This window comes from Bombina bombina, unplaced genomic scaffold (assembly GCF_027579735.1).
Source record: "Bombina bombina isolate aBomBom1 unplaced genomic scaffold, aBomBom1.pri scaffold_653, whole genome shotgun sequence".
NCBI lineage: Eukaryota > Metazoa > Chordata > Amphibia > Anura > Bombinatoridae > Bombina > Bombina bombina.
In genome coordinates, this window is record NW_026513116.1 from 34,199 (window position 1) to 53,653 (window position 19,455).

Consider the following 19,455-nt stretch of genomic DNA (forward strand, 5'->3'; position numbering starts at 1 on the left):
CAAGCTCCTCCTTTTGAACCCATGCATTCTTTGGTCGTTATATTACTTTCTTGGAAAGTTTTGTTTCTTTTGGCCATCTCTTCTGCCAGAAGAGTCTCTGAATTATCTACTCTTTTTTGTGAGTCTCCTTTTCTGATTTTGCATCAGGATAAGGCGGTGCTGCGAACTTCTTTTGAATTTTTTACCTAAGGTTGTGAATTCTAACAACATTAGTAGGGAAATTGTGGTTCCTTCATTATGTCCTGATCCTATGAATTCTAAGGAGAAATCATTGCATTCTTTGGATGCTGTTAGAGCTTTGTAATATTATGTTGAAGCTTCTAAGTCTTTCCGAAAGACTTCTAGTCTATTTGTCATCTTTTCCGGTTCTAGAAAAGGCCAGAAAGCTTCTGCTATTTCTTTGGCATCTTGGTTGAAATCTTTATTTCATCATGCCTATGTTGAGTCGGGTAACACTCCGCCTCAAAGGATTACAGCTCATTCTACTCGGTCAGTTTCTGCTTCCTGGGCGTTTAGGAATGAAGCTTCGGTTGATCAGATTTGCAAAGCAGCAACTTGGTCCTCTTTGCATAATTTTACTAAATTCTACCATTTTGATGTGTTTTCTTCTTTTGAAGCAGTTTTTGGTAGAAACGTACTTCAGGCAGTGTTTTCAGTTTGAATCTTCTGCTTATGTTTTTTCATTAAAATTTTATTCTGGGTGTGGATTATTTTCAGCAGGAATTGGCTGTCTTTATTTTATCCCTCCCTCTCTAGTGACTCTTGCGTGGAAAGATCCACATCTTGGGTAATCATTATCCCATACGTCACTAGCTCATGGACTCTTGCTAATTACATGAAAGAAAACATAATTTATGTAAGAACTTACCTGATAAATTCATTTCTTTCATATTAGCAAGAGTCCATGAGGCCCGCCCTTTTTTGTGGTGGTTTTGATTTTTTTGTATAAAGCACAATTATTCCAATTCCTTATTTTATATGCTTTCGCACTTTTTTCTTATCACCCCACTTCTTGGCTATTCGTTAAACTGAATTGTGGGTGTGGTGAGGGGTGTATTTATAGGCATTTTAAGGTTTGGGAAACTTTGCCCCTCCTGGTAGGAATGTATATCCCATACGTCACTAGCTCATGGACTCTTGCTAATATGAAAGAAATGAATTTATCAGGTAAGTTCTTACATAAATTATGTTTTTTTTCCGGATTTAGACCCAATTTCAATTCGGTTTGCACATTAAAGGGTTAAATGTTAAATTTCCTTGTGGGGCAAACTTAACTACACATATTGAGTCTGCTTGCAAAAATTTGAAAAATTTGGTGCATTTTAAAGCAGTTTTGCAGAACGTGTATGCTTTTTCTTCTCTTAAAGGCGCAGTACCATTTTTTAAGATTGTTATTTTTTCACTAAATAAAGTGTTTTCAAGCTGGTTTGTGGTCATTACTAGCCTGTACAACATGTCTGACATTGAGGAAAACCAATGTTCAATGTGTTTAGAAGCCATTGTGGAACCCCCACTTAAAATGTGTCCCTCATGCACTGAAAGGGCAATAAATTGCAAAGTGCATATTTTAGCTACTAAAAGTATGTCGCAGGATGATTCTCAGTCAGAAGAGAATCAGGTTATGCCATCTAATTCTCCCCAAATGTCACAACCATTAACGCCCGCACAAGCGACGCCAAGTACTTCTAGTGCGTCTAATTCACCCTGGCCGCAGTTATGAATACTACCCTCACAGAGGTTTTATCTAAGCTGCCTGGGTTGCAGGGGAAGCGTAGCAGGTCTGGTGTGAGAGTAAATACTGAGCCCTCTGACACTTTTTTAGCCATATCCGATGTACCCTCACAATGTTCTGAGTTGGGGGTGAGGGATTTGCTGTCTGAGGGAGAGATTTCTGATTCAGGAAAGATGTTCCCTCAGACAGACTCAGATATGACGGCTTTTAAATTTAAACTAGAACACCTCAGCTTATTGCTCAGGGAGCTTTTAGCGACTCTGGATGATTGTGACCCTTTTGTAGTTCCAGAGAAATTGTGTAGAATGGACAGATATCTAGAGGTTCCTACCTACACTGATGTTTTTCTGGTCCCTAAGAGGATTTCGGACATTGTTACTAAGGAGTGGGATAGACCAGGTATTCCGTTCTCTCCCCTCCTACTTTTAAGAAGATGTTTCCCATATCAGACACCATGCGGGATTCGTGGCAGACGGTCCTTAAGATGGAGGGAGCTATTTCTACCCTGGCTAAGCGTACAACTATACCTATTGAGGACAGTTGTGCTTTCAAAGATCCTATGGATAAAAAAATTAGAGGGTCTCCTAAAAATAATATTTATTCATCAGGGTTTTCTTCTGCAACCTATAGCGTGCATTGTTCCTGTAACTACTGCAGCTGCTTTTTGGTTCGAGGCTCTGGAGGAGGCTCTTCAGGTTGAGACCCCACTAGATGATATTCTGGATAGAATTAGGGCTCAAGCTAGCTAATTCTTTCATTACAGATGCCGCTTTTCAACTGGCTAAATTAGCGGCAAAGAATTCAGGTTTTGCCATTTTAGCGCGTAGAGCGTTATGGCTTAAGTCCTGGTCGGCTGATGTGTCATCAAAATCTAAGCTTTTAGCCATCCCTTTCAAGGGTAAGACCCTATTCGGGCCTGAACTGAAAGAGATCATTTCAGACATCACTGGAGGAAAAGGCCATGCCCTTCCTCAGGACAAGACAACTAAGATGAGGACCAAACAAAATAATTTTCGTTCCTTTCGAAACTTCAAAGGTGGTCCCTCTACCTCTTCCCCTGCTGCTAAAAAAGAGGGGAATTTTACTCAATCCAAGTCAGTCTGGAGACCTAACCAGACTTGGAACAAGGGTAAACAGGCCAAGAAGCCCGCTGCTGTCATCAAGACAGCATGAAGGGGTAGCCCCCGATCCGGGAACGGATCTAGTAGGGGGCAGACTCTCTCTCTTTGCTCAGACTTGGGCAAGAGATGTTCAGGACTCCTGGGCGTTAGAAATCATAACCCAGGGGTATCTTCTAGATTTCAAAAATTCTCCTCCAAGGGGGAGATTCCATCTTTCTCAATTGTCTGTAAACCAGACCAAAAGAGAGGCGTTCTTACGCTGTGTAGAAGACCTATATACCATGGGAGTGATCTGCCCAGTTCCGAAAAAAGAACAGGGGCAGGGGTTTTACTCCAATCTGTTTGTGGTTCCCAAAAAAGAAGGAACCTTCAGACCAATTTAAGATCTCAAGATTCTAAAAAAATTTCTCAGAGTCCCATCCTTCAAGATGGAGACCATTTGAACTATTTTACCAATGATCCAGGAGGGTCAATATATGACCACCGAGGACTTAAAGGATGCGTATCTGCACATCCCTATCCACAAAGATCATCACCAGTTCCTCAGGTTCGCCTTTCTGGACAAGCATTACCAGTTTGTGGCTCTTCCCTTCGGGTTGGCCACAGCTCCCAGAATTTTCACAAAAGTGCTAGGGTCCCTTCTGGTGGTTCTAAGGCCGCGGGGCATAGCAGTGGTGCCTTATCTGGACAATATCTTAATTCAGGCGTCAACTTTCCAACTAGCCAAATCTCACACGGATATCGTGTTGGCTTTTCTAAGATCTCACGGGTGGAAGGTGAACGTAAAAAAGAGTTAACTTATCCCCCTCACAAGAGTTCCATTCCTGGGAAGTCTGATAGATTCGGTAGACATGAAAATTTTTCTGACGGAGGTCAGGAAATCAAAGATTTTAACCACCTGCTGAACTCTTAATTCCATTCCTCGGCCGTCTGTGGCTCAGTGTATGGAGGTAATCGGACTAATGGTAGCGGCAATAGACATAGTTCTGTTTGCTCGCTTGCATCTCAGACCACTGCAACTATGCATGCTCAATCAGTGGAAAGGGGATTATGCAAATTTATCTCCTCAGATAAATCTGGATCAAGAGACCAGAGACTCTCTTCTTTGGTGGTTGTCACAGGATCATCTGTCCCAGGGAATGTGTTTCCGCAGGCCAGCATGGGTCATAGTGACAACGGACGCCAGCCTATTGGGCTGGGGTGCAGTCTGGAATTCCCTGAAAGCACAGGGTATGTGGACTCAGGAGGAGGCTCTCCTCACGATAAATATTCTAGAACTGAGAGCGATATTCAATGCGCTTCAGGCGTGGCCTCAGCTGGCTTTGGCCAGATTCATAAGATTCCAGTCGGACAATATCACGACTGTAGCATATATCAATCATCAGGGGGGAACAAAGAGTTCTCTAGCGATGATAGAGGTTTCCAAAATAATTCGATGGGCAGAGGCTCATTCTTGCCATCTATCAGCAATCTATATCCCAGGAGTGGAGAACTGGGAAGCGGATTTTCTAAGTCGTCAGACTTTTCATCCGGGGGAGTGGGAAGTTCATCCAGAGGTGTTTGCACAATTGATTCATCAATGGGGCACACCAGAATTGGATCTGATGGCATCTCGTCAGAATGCCAAACTTCCTTGTTACGGGTCCAGATCGAGGGATCCTCAAGCAGTACTGATAGATGCTCTAGCAGTACCTTGGTCGTTCAACCTGGCTTATGTGTTTCCACCATTTCCTCTCCTTCCTCGTCTGATCGCCAGAATCAAACAGGAGAGAGCTTTGGTGATTTTGATAGCACCTGCGTGGCCACGCAGGACTTGGTATGCAGATCTGGCGGACATGTCATCTCTGCCACCGTGGACTCTGCCACTGAGACAGGACCTTCTCATTCAGGGTCCGTTCCAACATCCAAATCTAGTTTCTCTGCGGCTGACTGCCTGGAGATGGAACGCTTGATTTTATCCAAGCGGGGATTCTCGGAGTCAGTCATAGATACCTTGATTCAGGCTTGAAAGGCTGTCACTAGGAAAATTTATCATAAGATATAGCGTAAATATCTTTATTGGTGCGAATCCAAAGGCTACTCATGGAGTAAGATCAGGATTCCTAGGATTTTGTCCTTTCTCCAAGAAGGATTGGAGAAGGGATTATCAGCTAGTTCCTTAAAGGGACAGATATCTGCTTTGTCAATTTTACTGCACAAGCGTCTGGCAGATGTTCCAGACGTTCAGTCGTTCTGTCAGGCTTTAGTTAGAATCAAGCCTGTGTTTAAACCTGTTGCTCCGCCATGGAGTTTGAATTTAGTTCTTAAAGTTCTTCAAGGGGTTCCGTTTGAACCTGTGCATTCCATAGATATTAAGCTTCTATCTTGGAAAGTTCTGTTTTTAGTTTCTATCTCTTCGGCTCGAAGAGTTTCTGAACTGTCCGCATTGCAATGCGACTCGCCTTATCTTGTTTTTCATGCTGATAAGGTGGTCTTGCGTACCAAACCTGGATTCCTTCCTTAGGTTGTTACTAATAAGAATATTAATCAGGAAATTGTTGTTCCTTCTCTGTGTCCTAATCCTTCCTCTAAGAAGGAGCGTCTTTTGCACAATTTGGACGTGGTTCGTGCCTTGAAGTTTTACTTGCAAGCGACCAAAGATTTCCGTCAAACATCTTCTCTGTTTGTTGTCTATTCTGGAAAACGTAGAGGTCAGAAAGCTATGGCTACCTCTCTTTCTTTTTGGCTGAAAAGCATCATCCGTTTCGCATACGAGACTGCTAGACAGCAGCCTCCTGAAAGAATTACAGCACACTCTACTAGAGCGGTGGCTTCCACATGGGCTTTTAAAAATGATGCTTCTGTTGAACAGATTTGTAAGGCTGCGACTTGGTCTTCGCTTCATACCTTTTCCAAATTTTACAAATTTGATACTTTTGCTTCTTCGGAGGCTATTTTTGGGAGAAAAGTTCTTCAAGCATTGGTGCCTTCTGTTTAGCCATCTGTCTTGTCCCTCCCGTTCATCCGTGTCCTGTAGCTTTGGTATTGTATCCCACTAGTAATGGATGAATCCGTGGACTCGTCGTACCTTTATAGAGGGAAAGTGTATGCTTACCTGATAAATTGATTTCTTCTATGGTACGACGAGTCCACGGCCCGCCCTGTCATTTTAAGACAGATTATATTTTTTGATTTTAAACTTTTTAGTTTCTCCTTTTTCTTCCTGTACCTTCGGTCGAATGACTGGGGGGTGGAGCTAAGGGAGGAGCTATATAGACAGCTCTGCTGTGGTGCTCTTTGCCACTTCCTGTTAGGAAGGATAATATCCCACAAGTAATGGATGAATCCGTGGACTCGTCGTACCATAGAAGAAATCAATTTATCAGGTAAGCATAAATTTACTTTTTTTTTTGTCTATTTACATATAATATGAAGTATCTATGAGGGTAAGAAGAAATAGAGAAGGAAAAGAGTTTGTGAGAGGAGAGTAGAGGAGGAAAGAGAGTATAACGGCTTGCTCCAATGCCTAATTCAGTTCATGACGCATCCAGCTGTCGGGATCAAAGCTATATCTAAATACTATAGTGATGGATTAGCTAGGTTATGGGTTGTCTTGCTTAATATTATATTCCCAAGTGGCCATCATTTCCGCATACACATCCATTTTATTATTTTTAATATAAAAATATTCTACCTGTTCCAGAAATCCTGAAACTTTGCGTGACCACATGTCGAGAGTTGGGGCCATTTTACTTTTCAAGTTCTTTACAATTAAGAACTTAACACTATTTGACAGTATATTAAATACATTTTTGTGAGGTTTATGTCTTATTTTGGGGGTTTTACACAACAGCCAAATCAAGGGGTCTAAAGGATATTGAATTTCTAGGATTGATTCTATTTCTGCTATGATTTCTCTCCAGAGAGTTTGGATAGAATTACACCACCATAACATGTGAGCTAGACCCACTACCCCTATGTCCACATCAACAATGTTCAGTTTGATGCTGAAATAACCTATGTATTTTCTTAGGTGTTTGATACCATCTGTGTAGAATTTTTAAATTAATTTCAACCATTGATAATGAGGTTGATGTTCTAAGAATGTTCTGGCAAATATCTATGCATGTTTGGGGGAGAATAATAACTCCCAAGTCAGTTTCCCATCTTTCAAAGTATTCTGGAACATATCCAGGCGGTTTTGTAGATAAGATTTTATAAATCATTGATACAGTATGTGTGATTGGCGGAGTGCGTGTGCATAGAGACTCAAAGTTTGTTAGGGGTCTGATCATGTTTCTACGTTGTGGATGTTGTGAGATTAATCTAATACCTCTGTGGTAATTGAACCAGTTGTGAAAGTGAGAATAGCCTCTGTCCAAAAGATCTGCTTGAGATAAGAGTTGCTCCCCAGAAGTCAGCATATGAATTGTTAGGTCTCGGATATTTGTGTCTACTGTGTTTATTAAGGGAATGTCTCCGATTCTCTATAAGGGACATAAGAGGGGATGATTTCAATGAGACCATCATGAATTTAGGGAGTATATGATCCCATACCGCAAACGTCTCAGTTGTCAGTGGAGAACTATTTGTTAATCTATGTGTTAGTCTTTCTGAGCTCCAACACAGTCTGCCTAAGTGTGATATTTGCAATTGCGTGTTCCAATTGCACCCATCTTTTATGGTTGTAGTGTATATGCCAATCAACAATTATCTGTAATAAAATTGCTTGTCGGTATAAGGATATATTGGGGATACCCAGTCCTCCTTGTAGTTTAGTTGTTTGCATAATGTTGGCATTAATTCTCGGTGATTTTCTACTCCACACAAAATCACTGAACGCTTTTTGTATATTTAGGATATAGGCTTTAGGAAGTGAGATTGGCAGTGCTAGCAAAATATATAGTAATCTGGGGAAAATATTCATTTTAAGAACATTTATTTTACCCGACCATGATAACTTTATAGATAACCATGAAGAGAGATCTCTAATGATAATTTTTCTAATTGTTTCATAATTACTATCAAATGTATCTTCTACCTTTAAAGCTAGGTCAATTCCTAGCTACCGAAGTGTGTTTTTACGCCATGTAAAAGGGGTGATTCTTTTGACTTTGCGTAGGGCAGTATCATCCAGATTAATGTTAAGAACCTCAGACTTATCAGAGTTAATCTTAAAGTTAGATAGGGATTGGAATAACTGAAATTCTTGTAACAGTGGTGGGATTGAGGAGTCTGGACTTGTGAGTGAGAACAATATGTCATCTGCAAAAAGCGAGAGGACATAAGACTGAGAGCCAACTTGCAAGCCTTTAATGAGGGGGTTTTGTCGGATTTTGGTCGCTATGGTTTCGATAAAGCATGCAAAAAGGAGGGGGGAAAGTGGGCATCCCTGACGTGTGCCATTGGAAATTATAAAAGGGGCTGAGAGGGTTCCGTTTATCAATAGTTTAGCTGTAGGCTGGGAATAGAGGGCGAAAATTTGGGTTAGTAACTTAGAGCCGAAGCCCATAGATTCAAGGGTAGAACGTAAAAATGACCAGTCAACACGGTCAAAGGCCTTTTCTGCGTCAATAGATAGTAGAATGCATGGCACTCCCCTATCCTGTGCAAAGTGGATGAGGTTCAAGGCCCTGACCGTGTTGTCTTTAGCTTCTCTCTTAGGGATGAAACCCACCTGGTCTTGGTGAATTATGTCTGGCAATATACTGCTCATACGGTTCGCCAACACCTTCGCGTAGATTTTCATATCGGAATTTAAAAGGGATATTGGCCTATAGTGTGATGGATGATCTAATGATTTATTGGGTTTTGGCAACAGGGTGATATGGGCTTCTAATAAATCAGATGGAAGGGAGTTGGATTCTTCAATAAGGTTAAAAAATGTAGTTAGTTGGGGTATTAATTCTTCTTGAAATTGTTTATAGTATCTGGCACCAAACCCATCCGGGCCTGGTGCCTTTCCAGATGGGAGATCTTTAATGACTAGTTGAATCGTTAATTTTATATTGTTTTTGATAGAGATCATGGGCAACTAACTTTTGGAGATATTTATTGGTACGTCTGATTTGTGAAATCGGGATTGAGGTATACGTGGAGGAACAATCGAGTTGGGGGTTTAACGGCAAGTTCAAATCACCACAAAGAATCAAAATACCCTTTTGGTGTTCTAGTATTAGGTTAGTTACTTTTTTAACAAAAATGGCCTCTTTGGAATTCGGAGAATATATGGATAAAAGAGTTATCGGTCGGCCATAAAGAAGACCCACTAAAATAATATATCTGCCTTCCCTATCTCTAATGGTATTGAGCAGTGTAAACGGAGTTTTCTCCTGTTAAGTGTAGTCAGTCCACGGGTCATCCATTACCTATGGGATATTAACTCCTCCCCAACAGGAAGTGCAAGAGGATCACCCAAGCAGAGCTGCTATATAGCTCCTCCCCTCTACGTCACACCCAGTCATTCTCTTGCACCCAACTAATAGATAGGATGTGTGAGAGGACTGTGGTGATTAAACTTAGTTTTTATATCTTCAATCAAAAGTTTGTTATTTTAAACGGCACCGGAGTGTGTTGTTTTCTTCTCAGGCAGAATTTGAAGAAGAATCTACCTGAGTTTTGTGTATGATCTTAGCGGACGTAACTAAGATCCATTTGCTGTTCTCGGCCATTCTGAGGAGTAAGGTAACTTCAGATCAGGGGACAGCGGGCAGGTTCACCTGCAAAGAGGTATGTTGCAGTATATTATTTTCTAAGGAATGGAATTGACTGAGAAAATACTGCTAATACCGATATAATGTAAGTACAGCCTTAAATGCAGTAGTAGCAACTGGTATCAGGCTGATATCTATGTATGTTTACACTTAAGTATTTCTGGGGAATGGCACTTCACTGGGAAAATACTGTATGCATATAACTTTTAGCCTAACTTGCAGTGTGAGCGACTAGCAGCAGGCTTTTAATGACATTTCATAAATTAGATTTTAAACGTTTGCTGGCATGTTAAATCGTTTAATTATCTGAGGTACTTGGTGAAAAATTGTTTTGGGTGTTATTTTCCACATGGCTGTCGTTTGTTTTAAATCAAAACAGTTTACTGAGCTTCCCTCACTGTTGTATTGTGAGTGGGAGGGGCCTATTTTGGCGCTTTTACTACGCATCAGAAATTCAGTCACAGTCTGCCTTTTTCTCCCTGCATGATCCAGGACGTCTCCACAGAGCTCAGGGGTCTTCAAAACTAGTTTTGAGGGAGGTAATCACTCACAGCAGACCTGTGAGACTGTGCTTTGACTGTGATAAAAACGCTTATATTTTCAATTGTTATCCGTTTTTTTCTGATATTAAGGGTTAATCATCCATTGCTAATGAGTGCAATCCTTTGCTAAATTTATGCTTTTTACTGTGAAAATTTGGTTTCTATAACTAATCCGGTTCATTGTTATTCAACTGTGACAGTTTTTGTGTGCTTCTTAAAGGCACAGTAACGTTTTGCATATTGCTTGTAAATTTAGTTGAAAAGTATTTCCAAGCTTGCTAGTCTAATTGCTAGTTTGTTTAAACATGTCTGACACAGAGGAATCTCTTTGTGCAATATGTTCAAAAGCCAAGGTGGAGCCCAATAGAAATTTATGTACTAATTGCATTGATGCTACTTTAAATAAAAGTCAATCTGTACATGTTAAGCAACATTCACCAGACAACGAGGGGGAAGTTATGCCGACTAACTTGCCTCACGTGTCAGTACCTGCATCTCCCGCTCAGGAGGTGCGTGATATTGTAACGCCAAGTACATCAGGGCGGCCATTACAAATCACTCTACAAGACATGGCTAATGTTATGACTGAAGTTTTGTCTAAATTGCCAGAACTTAGGGGTAAACGAGATCACTCTGGGGTGAGAACAGAGTGCGCTGATAATGCTAGGGCCATGTCTGATACTGCGTCACAATTTGCAGAGCATGAGGACGGAGAGCTTCATTCTGCGGGTGACGGATCTGATCCAAATAAACTGGATTCAGACATTTCAAATTTTAAGTTTAAGCTGGAAAACCTCCGTGTATTACTAGGGGAGGTGTTAGCGGCTCTGAATGATTGTAACACAGTTGCAATCCCAGAGAAAATGTGTAGGTTGGATAAATATTTTGCGGTACCGACGAGTACTGACGTTTTTCCTATACCTAAGAGACTTACTGAAATTGTTACTAAGGAGTGGGATAGACCCGGTGTGCCTTTCTCACCCCCTCCTATATTCAGAAAAATGTTTCCAAAAGACGCCACCACACGGGACTTATGGCAAACGGTCCCTAAGGTGGAGGGAGCAGTTTCTACTTTAGCTAAGCGTACCACTATCCCGGTGGAGGATAGTTGTGCCTTTTCAGATCCAATGGATAAAAAGTTAGAGGGTTACCTTAAGAAAATGTTTGTTCAACAAGGTTTTATATTGCAACCCCTTGCATGCATTGCGCCTGTCACGGCTGCGGCAGCATTTTGGTTTTAGTCTCTGGAAGAGACCCTTGACTCAGCGCCATTAGATGAGATTACACACAAGCTTAAAACCCTTAAGCTAGCGAATTCATTTATTTCTGATGCCGTAGTACATTTAACTAAACTTACGGCTAAGAATTCCGGATTCGCCATTCAGGCACGCAGAGCGCTGTGGCTAAAATCCTGGTCAGCTGATGTAACTTCTAAATCTAAATTACTTAACATACCTTTCAAGGGGCAGACTTTATTCGGGCCCGGTTTGAAAGAAATTATCGCTGATATTACGGGAGGTAAAGGCCATGCCCTGCCTCAAGACAGAGCCAAACCTAGGGCTAGACAGTCTAATTTTCGTGCCTTTCGTAACTTCAAGGCAGGAGCAGCATCAACTTCCTCTGCTCCAAAACAGGAAGGAGCTGTTGCTCGCTACAGACAAGGCTGGAAACCTAACCAGACCTGGAACAAGGGCAAGCAGGCCAGAAAACCTGCTGCTGCCCCTAAGACAGCATGAAGTGAGGGCCCCCGATCCGGAAACGGATCTAGTGGGGGGCAGACTCTCTTCGCCCAGGCTTGGGCAAGAGATGTCCAGGATCCCTGGGCGTTGGAGATCATATCTCAGGGATATCTTCTGGACTTCAAAGCTTCTCCTCCACAAGGGAGATTTCACCTTTCAAGGTTGTCAACAAACCAGATAAAGAAAGAGGCGTTTCTACGCTGTGTACAAGACCTTTTACTAATGGGAGTGATCCACCCAGTTCCGCGGTCGGAACACGGACAAGGGTTTTACTCAAATCTGTTTGTGGTTCCCAAAAAAGAGGGAACCTTCAGACCAATATTGGATTTAAAGATCCTAAACAAATTCCTAAGAGTTCCATCGTTCAAAATGGAAACTATTCGGACAATCTTACCCATGATCCAAAGAGGTCATTACATGACCACAGTGGATTTAAAGGATGCTTACCTTCACATACCGATTCACAAAGAACATTACCGGTATCTAAGGTTTGCCTTCCTAGACAGGCATTACCAGTTTGTAGCTCTTCCCTTCGGGTTGGCTACGGCTCCAAGAATCTTTACAAAGGTTCTGGGCTCTCTTCTGGCGGTACTAAGACCGCGAGGAATTTCGGTAGCTCCGTACCTAGACGACATTCTGATACAAGCGTCAAGCTTCCAAACTGCCAAGTCTCATACAGAGTTAGTACTGGCATTTCTAAGGTCGCATGGGTGGAAAGTGAACGAGGAGAAGAGTTCTCTCTTACCACTCACAAGAGTTCCCTTCTTGGGGACTCTTATAGATTCTGTAGAAATGAAAATTTACCTGACAGAGGACAGGTTAACAAAGCTTCTAAATGCTTGCCGTGTCCTTCATTCCATTCAACACCCGTCAGTGGCTCAATGCATGGAGGTAATCGGCTTAATGGTAGCGGCAATGGACATAGTTCCTTTTGCACGCCTGCACCTCAGACCGCTGCAATTGTGCATGCTAAGTCAGTGGAATGGGGATTACTCAGATTTGTCCCCTACGCTGAATCTGGATCAAGAGACCAGAGATTCTCTTCTATGGTGGCTTTCTCGGCCACATCTGTCCAGGGGGATGCCCTTCAGCAGGCCAGACTGGACAATTGTAACAACAGACGCCAGCCTACTAGGTTGGGGCGCTGTCTGGAATTCCCTGAAGGCTCAGGGATCATGGACTCAAGAGGAGAGTCTCCTTCCAATAAACATTCTGGAATTGAGAGCAGTTCTCAATGCCCTTCTGGCTTGGCCTCAGTTAGCAACTCTGAGGTTCATCAGGTTTCAGTCGGACAACATCACGACTGTGGCTTACATCAACCATCAGGGAGGGACAAGGAGTTCCCTAGCGATGATGGAAGTATCAAAGATAATTTGCTGGGCGGAGTCTCACTCTTGCCACCTGTCAGCGATCCACATCCCAGGAGTGGAGAACTGGGAGGCCGATTTCCTAAGTCGCCAGACTTTTCATCCGGGGGAGTGGGAACTTCATCCGGAGGTCTTTGCCCAAATACTTCGACGTTGGGGCAAACCAGATATGGATCTCATTGCGTCTAGCCAGAACGCCAAGCTTCCTTGTTACGGGTCCAGGTCCAGGGACCCGGGAGCGGTCCTGATAGATGCCTTGACAGCACCTTGGACCTTCAGGATGGCTTATGTGTTTCCACCCTTCCCGATGCTTCCTCGTTTGATTGCCAGGATCAAACAGGAGAAAGCATCGGTGATTCTAATAGCGCCTGCGTGGCCACGCAGGACCTGGTATGCAGATCTAGTGGACATGTCATCCTGTCCACCTTGGTCTCTGCCTCTGAGACAGGACCTTCTAATTCAGGGTCCTTTCAAACATCAAAATCTAATTTCTCTGAAGCTGACTGCATGGAAATTGAACGCTTTATTTTATCAAAGCGTGGATTTTCGGAGTAAGTAATTGATACCTTAATACAGGCTAGGAAACCTGTTACCAGGAAAATTTACCATAAGATATGGCGTAAATACTTACACTGGTGCGAATCCAAGAGTTACTCATGGAGTAAGGTTAGGATTCCTAGGATATTGTCTTTTCTACAAGAAGGTTTAGAAAAGGGTTTATCTGCAAGTTCTTTAAAGGGACAGATCTCAGCTCTGTCCATCCTTTTACACAAACGTCTGTCAGAAGTTCCAGACGTTCAGGCTTTTTGTCAGGCTTTGGCTAGGATTAAGCCTGTGTTTAAGACTGTAGCTCCACCGTGGAGCTTAAATTTAGTTCTTAACGTTTTACAGGGTGTTCCGTTTGAACCCCTTCATTCCATTGATATCAAGCTGTTATCTTGGAAAGTTCTGTTTTTAATGGCTATTTCCTCGGCTCGTAGAGTCTCTGAGTTATCAGCCTTACATTGTGATTCTCCTTATCTGATTTTTCATTCAGATAAGGTAGTTCTGCGTACTAAACCTGGGTTCTTACCTAAGGTAGTCACTAACAAGAATATCAATCAAGAGATTGTTGTTCCATCATTGTGCCCTAACCCTTCTTCAAAGAAGGAACGACTTCTGCACAATCTAGACGTAGTCCGTGCCCTGAAATTTTATTTACAGGCAACTAAAGATTTTCGCCAAACTTCTTCCCTGTTTGTCGTTTATTCTGGACAGAGGAGAGGTCAAAAAGCATCTGCTACCTCTCTATCCTTTTGGCTTCGTAGCATAATACGTTTAGCCTATGAGACTGCTGGACAGCAACCTCCTGAAAGGATTACAGCTCATTCTACTAGAGCTGTGGCTTCCACTTGGGCCTTTAAGAATGAGGCCTCTGTTGAACAGATTTGCAAGGCTGCAACTTGGTCTTCTCTTCATACTTTTTCCAAATTTTACAAATTTGACACTTTTGCTTCTTCGGAGGCTGTTTTTGGGAGAAAGGTTCTTCAGGCAGTGGTTCCTTCCGTATAAAGATCCTGCCTGTCCCTCCCGTCATCCGTGTACTTTAGCTTTGGTATTGGTATCCCATAGGTAATGGATGACCCGTGGACTGACTACACTTAACAGGAGAAAACATAATTTATGCTTACCTGATAAATTCCTTTCTCCTGTAGTGTAGTCAGTCCACGGCCCGCCCTGTTTTTTATGGCAGGTCTAAATTTTAAATTATACTCCAGTCACCACTGCACCCTATAGTTTCTCCTTTCTCGTTTGGTTTTCGGTCGAATGACTGGGTGTGACGTAGATTGGAGGAGCTATATAGCAGCTCTGCTTGGGTGATCCTCTTGCACTTCCTGTTGGGGAGGAGTTAATATCCCATAGGTAATGGATGACCCGTGGACTGACTACACTACAGGAGAAAGGAATTTATCAGGTAAGCATAAATTATGTTTTTTTTTTCGAATTAAAATTCCTACCCCCTGTTTTTTAGTTTTTCAGTGTGAAGCGTAATAACTTGTCCCGAATTTAACTGCAAAGGTCAGTGGTTCTCTACCTTTAATAAAATGGGTCTCCTGTAGGAAGACTATGTCTGATTTATGTCTATTAAAGTCCCTTAGCGCTTGAGTTCTTTTGGCGGGGATATTAAGCCCTTTAGCGTTTATTGTTTGAATTCTGATGGAGTCTAATGATTTAGTGTGTTGCTGAAATTTAGCCATGAGTGAGTAAGTATGTTAACTATAGCGAGCAAATTAGGTTCCCTATGTGGACATGCCAAGATAACTATTAATGTTGCGATGATATGGAGCAAAAGAAAGTAAAGAGAAAAAGAAAGATGATATAGAAGAGAGTAAATAGTAAATAATAAAAACATGAAAGTTGACAAAATTGACATTTGTGAGGCCGCGTTTTGTACTCCATGGCCCATATTAAACAGAAGAAGGGTGTTTACCAGAGAAATAAACAGAATACACAACAATATCAGGAGTCATGTTCTGAGACTCTCAAGAACAACATTCAATTGAATGAAGCAAACAAAACATTTTCAACATTTAATACATTTTCACATAACTAAGACAGTATTAAGCATAGTTCACTTTTATAGGGTATTTTCTAAAATATATGTCCTCTAAAGCTCTATTCTGAACAAAACAAAGTCCCCACATATAATCCTGAACGGGAGCATTAAGCTTAATGAAACAATAGAAACTCACAGTCTTTGAATCACCCATAGCACCGTCTAACATTTAACTATGATATAACAATCTTTTGCTCAGGAATGGTATATATCATTTTATCCTAGTAGTTCTGGCCAGTTAACATTTATCCTGAGTATCTATAAACATTAAATACTAACTTTTCTGCATTAGGTCAAAACAACTTTAGCTAATGGTGTTGTAGGCAGTGGCGTAGCGTGGCTTCTCAGCGCCCAGGGCAAGGCAAGAATTGCGCCCCCCTAATCCATTAGCACTGACTGAGTCTCTTCCACCAGTACAGTAGGGATTGGTAATGGATGACCCGTGGACTGACTACACTTAACAGGAGAAAACATAATTTATGCTTACCTGATAAATTCCTTTCTCCTGTAGTGTAGTCAGTCCACGGCCCGCCCTGTTTTTTATGGCAGGTCTAAATTTTAAATTATACTCCAGTCACCACTGCACCCTATAGTTTCTCCTTTCTCGTTTGGTTTTCGGTCGAATGACTGGGTGTGACGTAGATTGGAGGAGCTATATAGCAGCTCTGCTTGGGTGATCCTCTTGCACTTCCTGTTGGGGAGGAGTTAATATCCCATAGGTAATGGATGACCCGTGGACTGACTACACTACAGGAGAAAGGAATTTATCAGGTAAGCATAAATTATGTTTTTTTTTTCGAATTAAAATTCCTACCCCCTGTTTTTTAGTTTTTGAGTGTGAAGCGTAATAACTTGTCCCGAATTTAACTGCAAAGGTCAGTGGTTCTCTACCTTTAATAAAATGGGTCTCCTGTAGGAAGACTATGTCTGATTTATGTCTATTAAAGTCCCTTAGCGCTTGAGTTCTTTTGGCGGGGATATTAAGCCCTTTAGCGTTTATTGTTTGAATTCTGATGGAGTCTAATGATTTAGTGTGTTGCTGAAATTTAGCCATGAGTGAGTAAGTATGTTAACTATAGCGAGCAAATTAGGTTCCCTATGTGGACATGCCAAGATAACTATTAATGTTGCGATGATATGGAGCAAAAGAAAGTAAAGAGAAAAAGAAAGATGATATAGAAGAGAGTAAATAGTAAATAATAAAAACATGAAAGTTGACAAAATTGACATTTGTGAGGCCGCGTTTTGTACTCCATGGCCCATATTAAACAGAAGAAGAAGGGTGTTTACCAGAGAAATAAACAGAATACACAACAATATCAGGAGTCATGTTCTGAGACTCTCAAGAACAACATTCAATTGAATGAAGCAAACAAAACATTTTCAACATTTAATACATTTTCACATAACTAAGACAGTATTAAGCATAGTTCACTTTTATAGGGTATTTTCTAAAATATATGTCCTCTAAAGCTCTATTCTGAACAAAACAAAGTCCCCACATATAATCCTGAACGGGAGCATTAAGCTTAATGAAACAATAGAAACTCACAGTCTTTGAATCACCCATAGCACCGTCTAACATTTAACTATGATATAACAATCTTTTGCTCAGGAATGGTATATATCATTTTATCCTAGTAGTTCTGGCCAGTTAACATTTATCCTGAGTATCTATAAACATTAAATACTAACTTTTCTGCATTAGGTCAAAACAACTTTAGCTAATGGTGTTGAACTTGTAGGTCAGTTTTATAAACATATATTTGTAACATATTAACATGGAATATACGACCTGTTCTTCACGTATGCCATTGTTGGTACAACATGTTAAGCAAAATAAGAGTTCCATCATTTATTTGGTAGATCTTTATTTCTTCGTCTAGAGACAGGAGACCAACTTGAATCTCGCTGCTGCCTAGGAGCTTTCACAGATTTGTCTTGTGTGCCTTGACGTCACCTCATTGGAGAAGAGTGGATACCCCTTGAAATGCCTCTGAAGACATCTCATTTTTCTGTGGCCAATTGTGGAGATATGTAAATGAGCTCCAGCATTGATCAAGCAAGAACTATATGGAATGTTACAGGGTCATTGTTCTTGATCCTGCATTTTGTACTCCAGTCTTTCTGGGGGAGGTGGAAAACCACAATTTATTTATTTAATTTTTAGAGTTCTAATATCAGGCAAAATAATTAAAAAGCATTACAATCGTTTTACTACCCCAATTAAACTTTTTAATGAGGAATTTGCTTGATATTAATAACTTTACCATTCTTATGACGTGTACATGCAATTAAATGCAAATTAATTGTGCCCATAATATTACAACAACCAGATTTTACTATTTTTGGAGAATCATTGATGTGTGTGTAATATGTAGTGGGACAGTTTAAACCAAAGATGAAAGCTACAAGTTTGCAGTGAAACTGAAATAAAACAGACCCATATTTAATAACAAATAATCTTTTGGACTTGTCAGCTTTACACGGCCTCTTGAGTTAGCACGACTGGAGAAATATTTTCTTAACTGCACAGCTACTAAAATAGTCAATTATATCTTGCAATAGAAGATCTTTATCTGCATTTAAATACATAGGGCAACATCATGTTGTGATTTCAGAAACCAAGAGCAAATGAAAGAAAAAAAAAAATCTGTTTCTCACGGCATCTTTATGTAATAGTTTGCAGCTGTAGAGAATGTGAGATCCAGCCTGGTCCCCAAGAGAGCGTGAGTGGATGTTCTGTTATGGCAACTGGTTTTTATCACATGGGATCTTTCTGCAATACAGTCACATTATGAAAGCCCATTGGCTCTTTATTGGGCTATTCATAATTTCTTTGCGTTTATATTTTACCTAATACTTTTTGAATAGGTGTGGTTCTATGGTACATAGTGTCATTAATATTTATTGGTTTATACAAAATCTAGTTATAAAAATCAGTAAGCATTCGCTTTTTTTTCCATATGTATTGTATGTACTGGAAAACCTTACTTTTAATTTGCATACTTTTTCCTATCATTAGTTGTTTTTTCTAGTCCTAAGAAATCAGCGATAGACAAAATGCAAGTAAATAGTGTATTTTAAAATGTTTGATCTGGTAATAAAAGCTGCTTAAAGGGATATGAAACCCAATTGTTTTCTTTCCTGATTCAGATGGAGCATGTGATTTTAAACAACTTTCTAATTTACTTCTATTATCAATTTTTCTTTGTTCTTGTGGTATCTTTTGTTGAAAAGCAGGGACTTATGCTTAGGAGCCGGCCTATTTCTGGAGCACTATACGGCAGAAGTTTTGCAAGAATGTTATCCGTTTTCAAGAGCACTTAATAGCTGCACTATATCCTCCCATGTAGTGCTCCAGATGTCTACCTAGGTATCTCTTCAACACAGAATACTATGGGAATAAAGCAAATTTGAAACTTTATTTATTTTTATTGAGGATATCCAATACAAGTATCAAGGAAAAGAGTGCATTACAAACACGTTTCATATGCTTCAACCCATATATAGTAATTAAATATATACATCTATGCATAGGTACACAAAACATCAAGGAAGAGATGAACAATCATATTGTCGTGCAGGCAATAGTAAGAGAGGGTACTAACAGGAGCTATGGGTACTAACAGGAGCTATGGGTACTAACAGGAGCTATGGGTACTA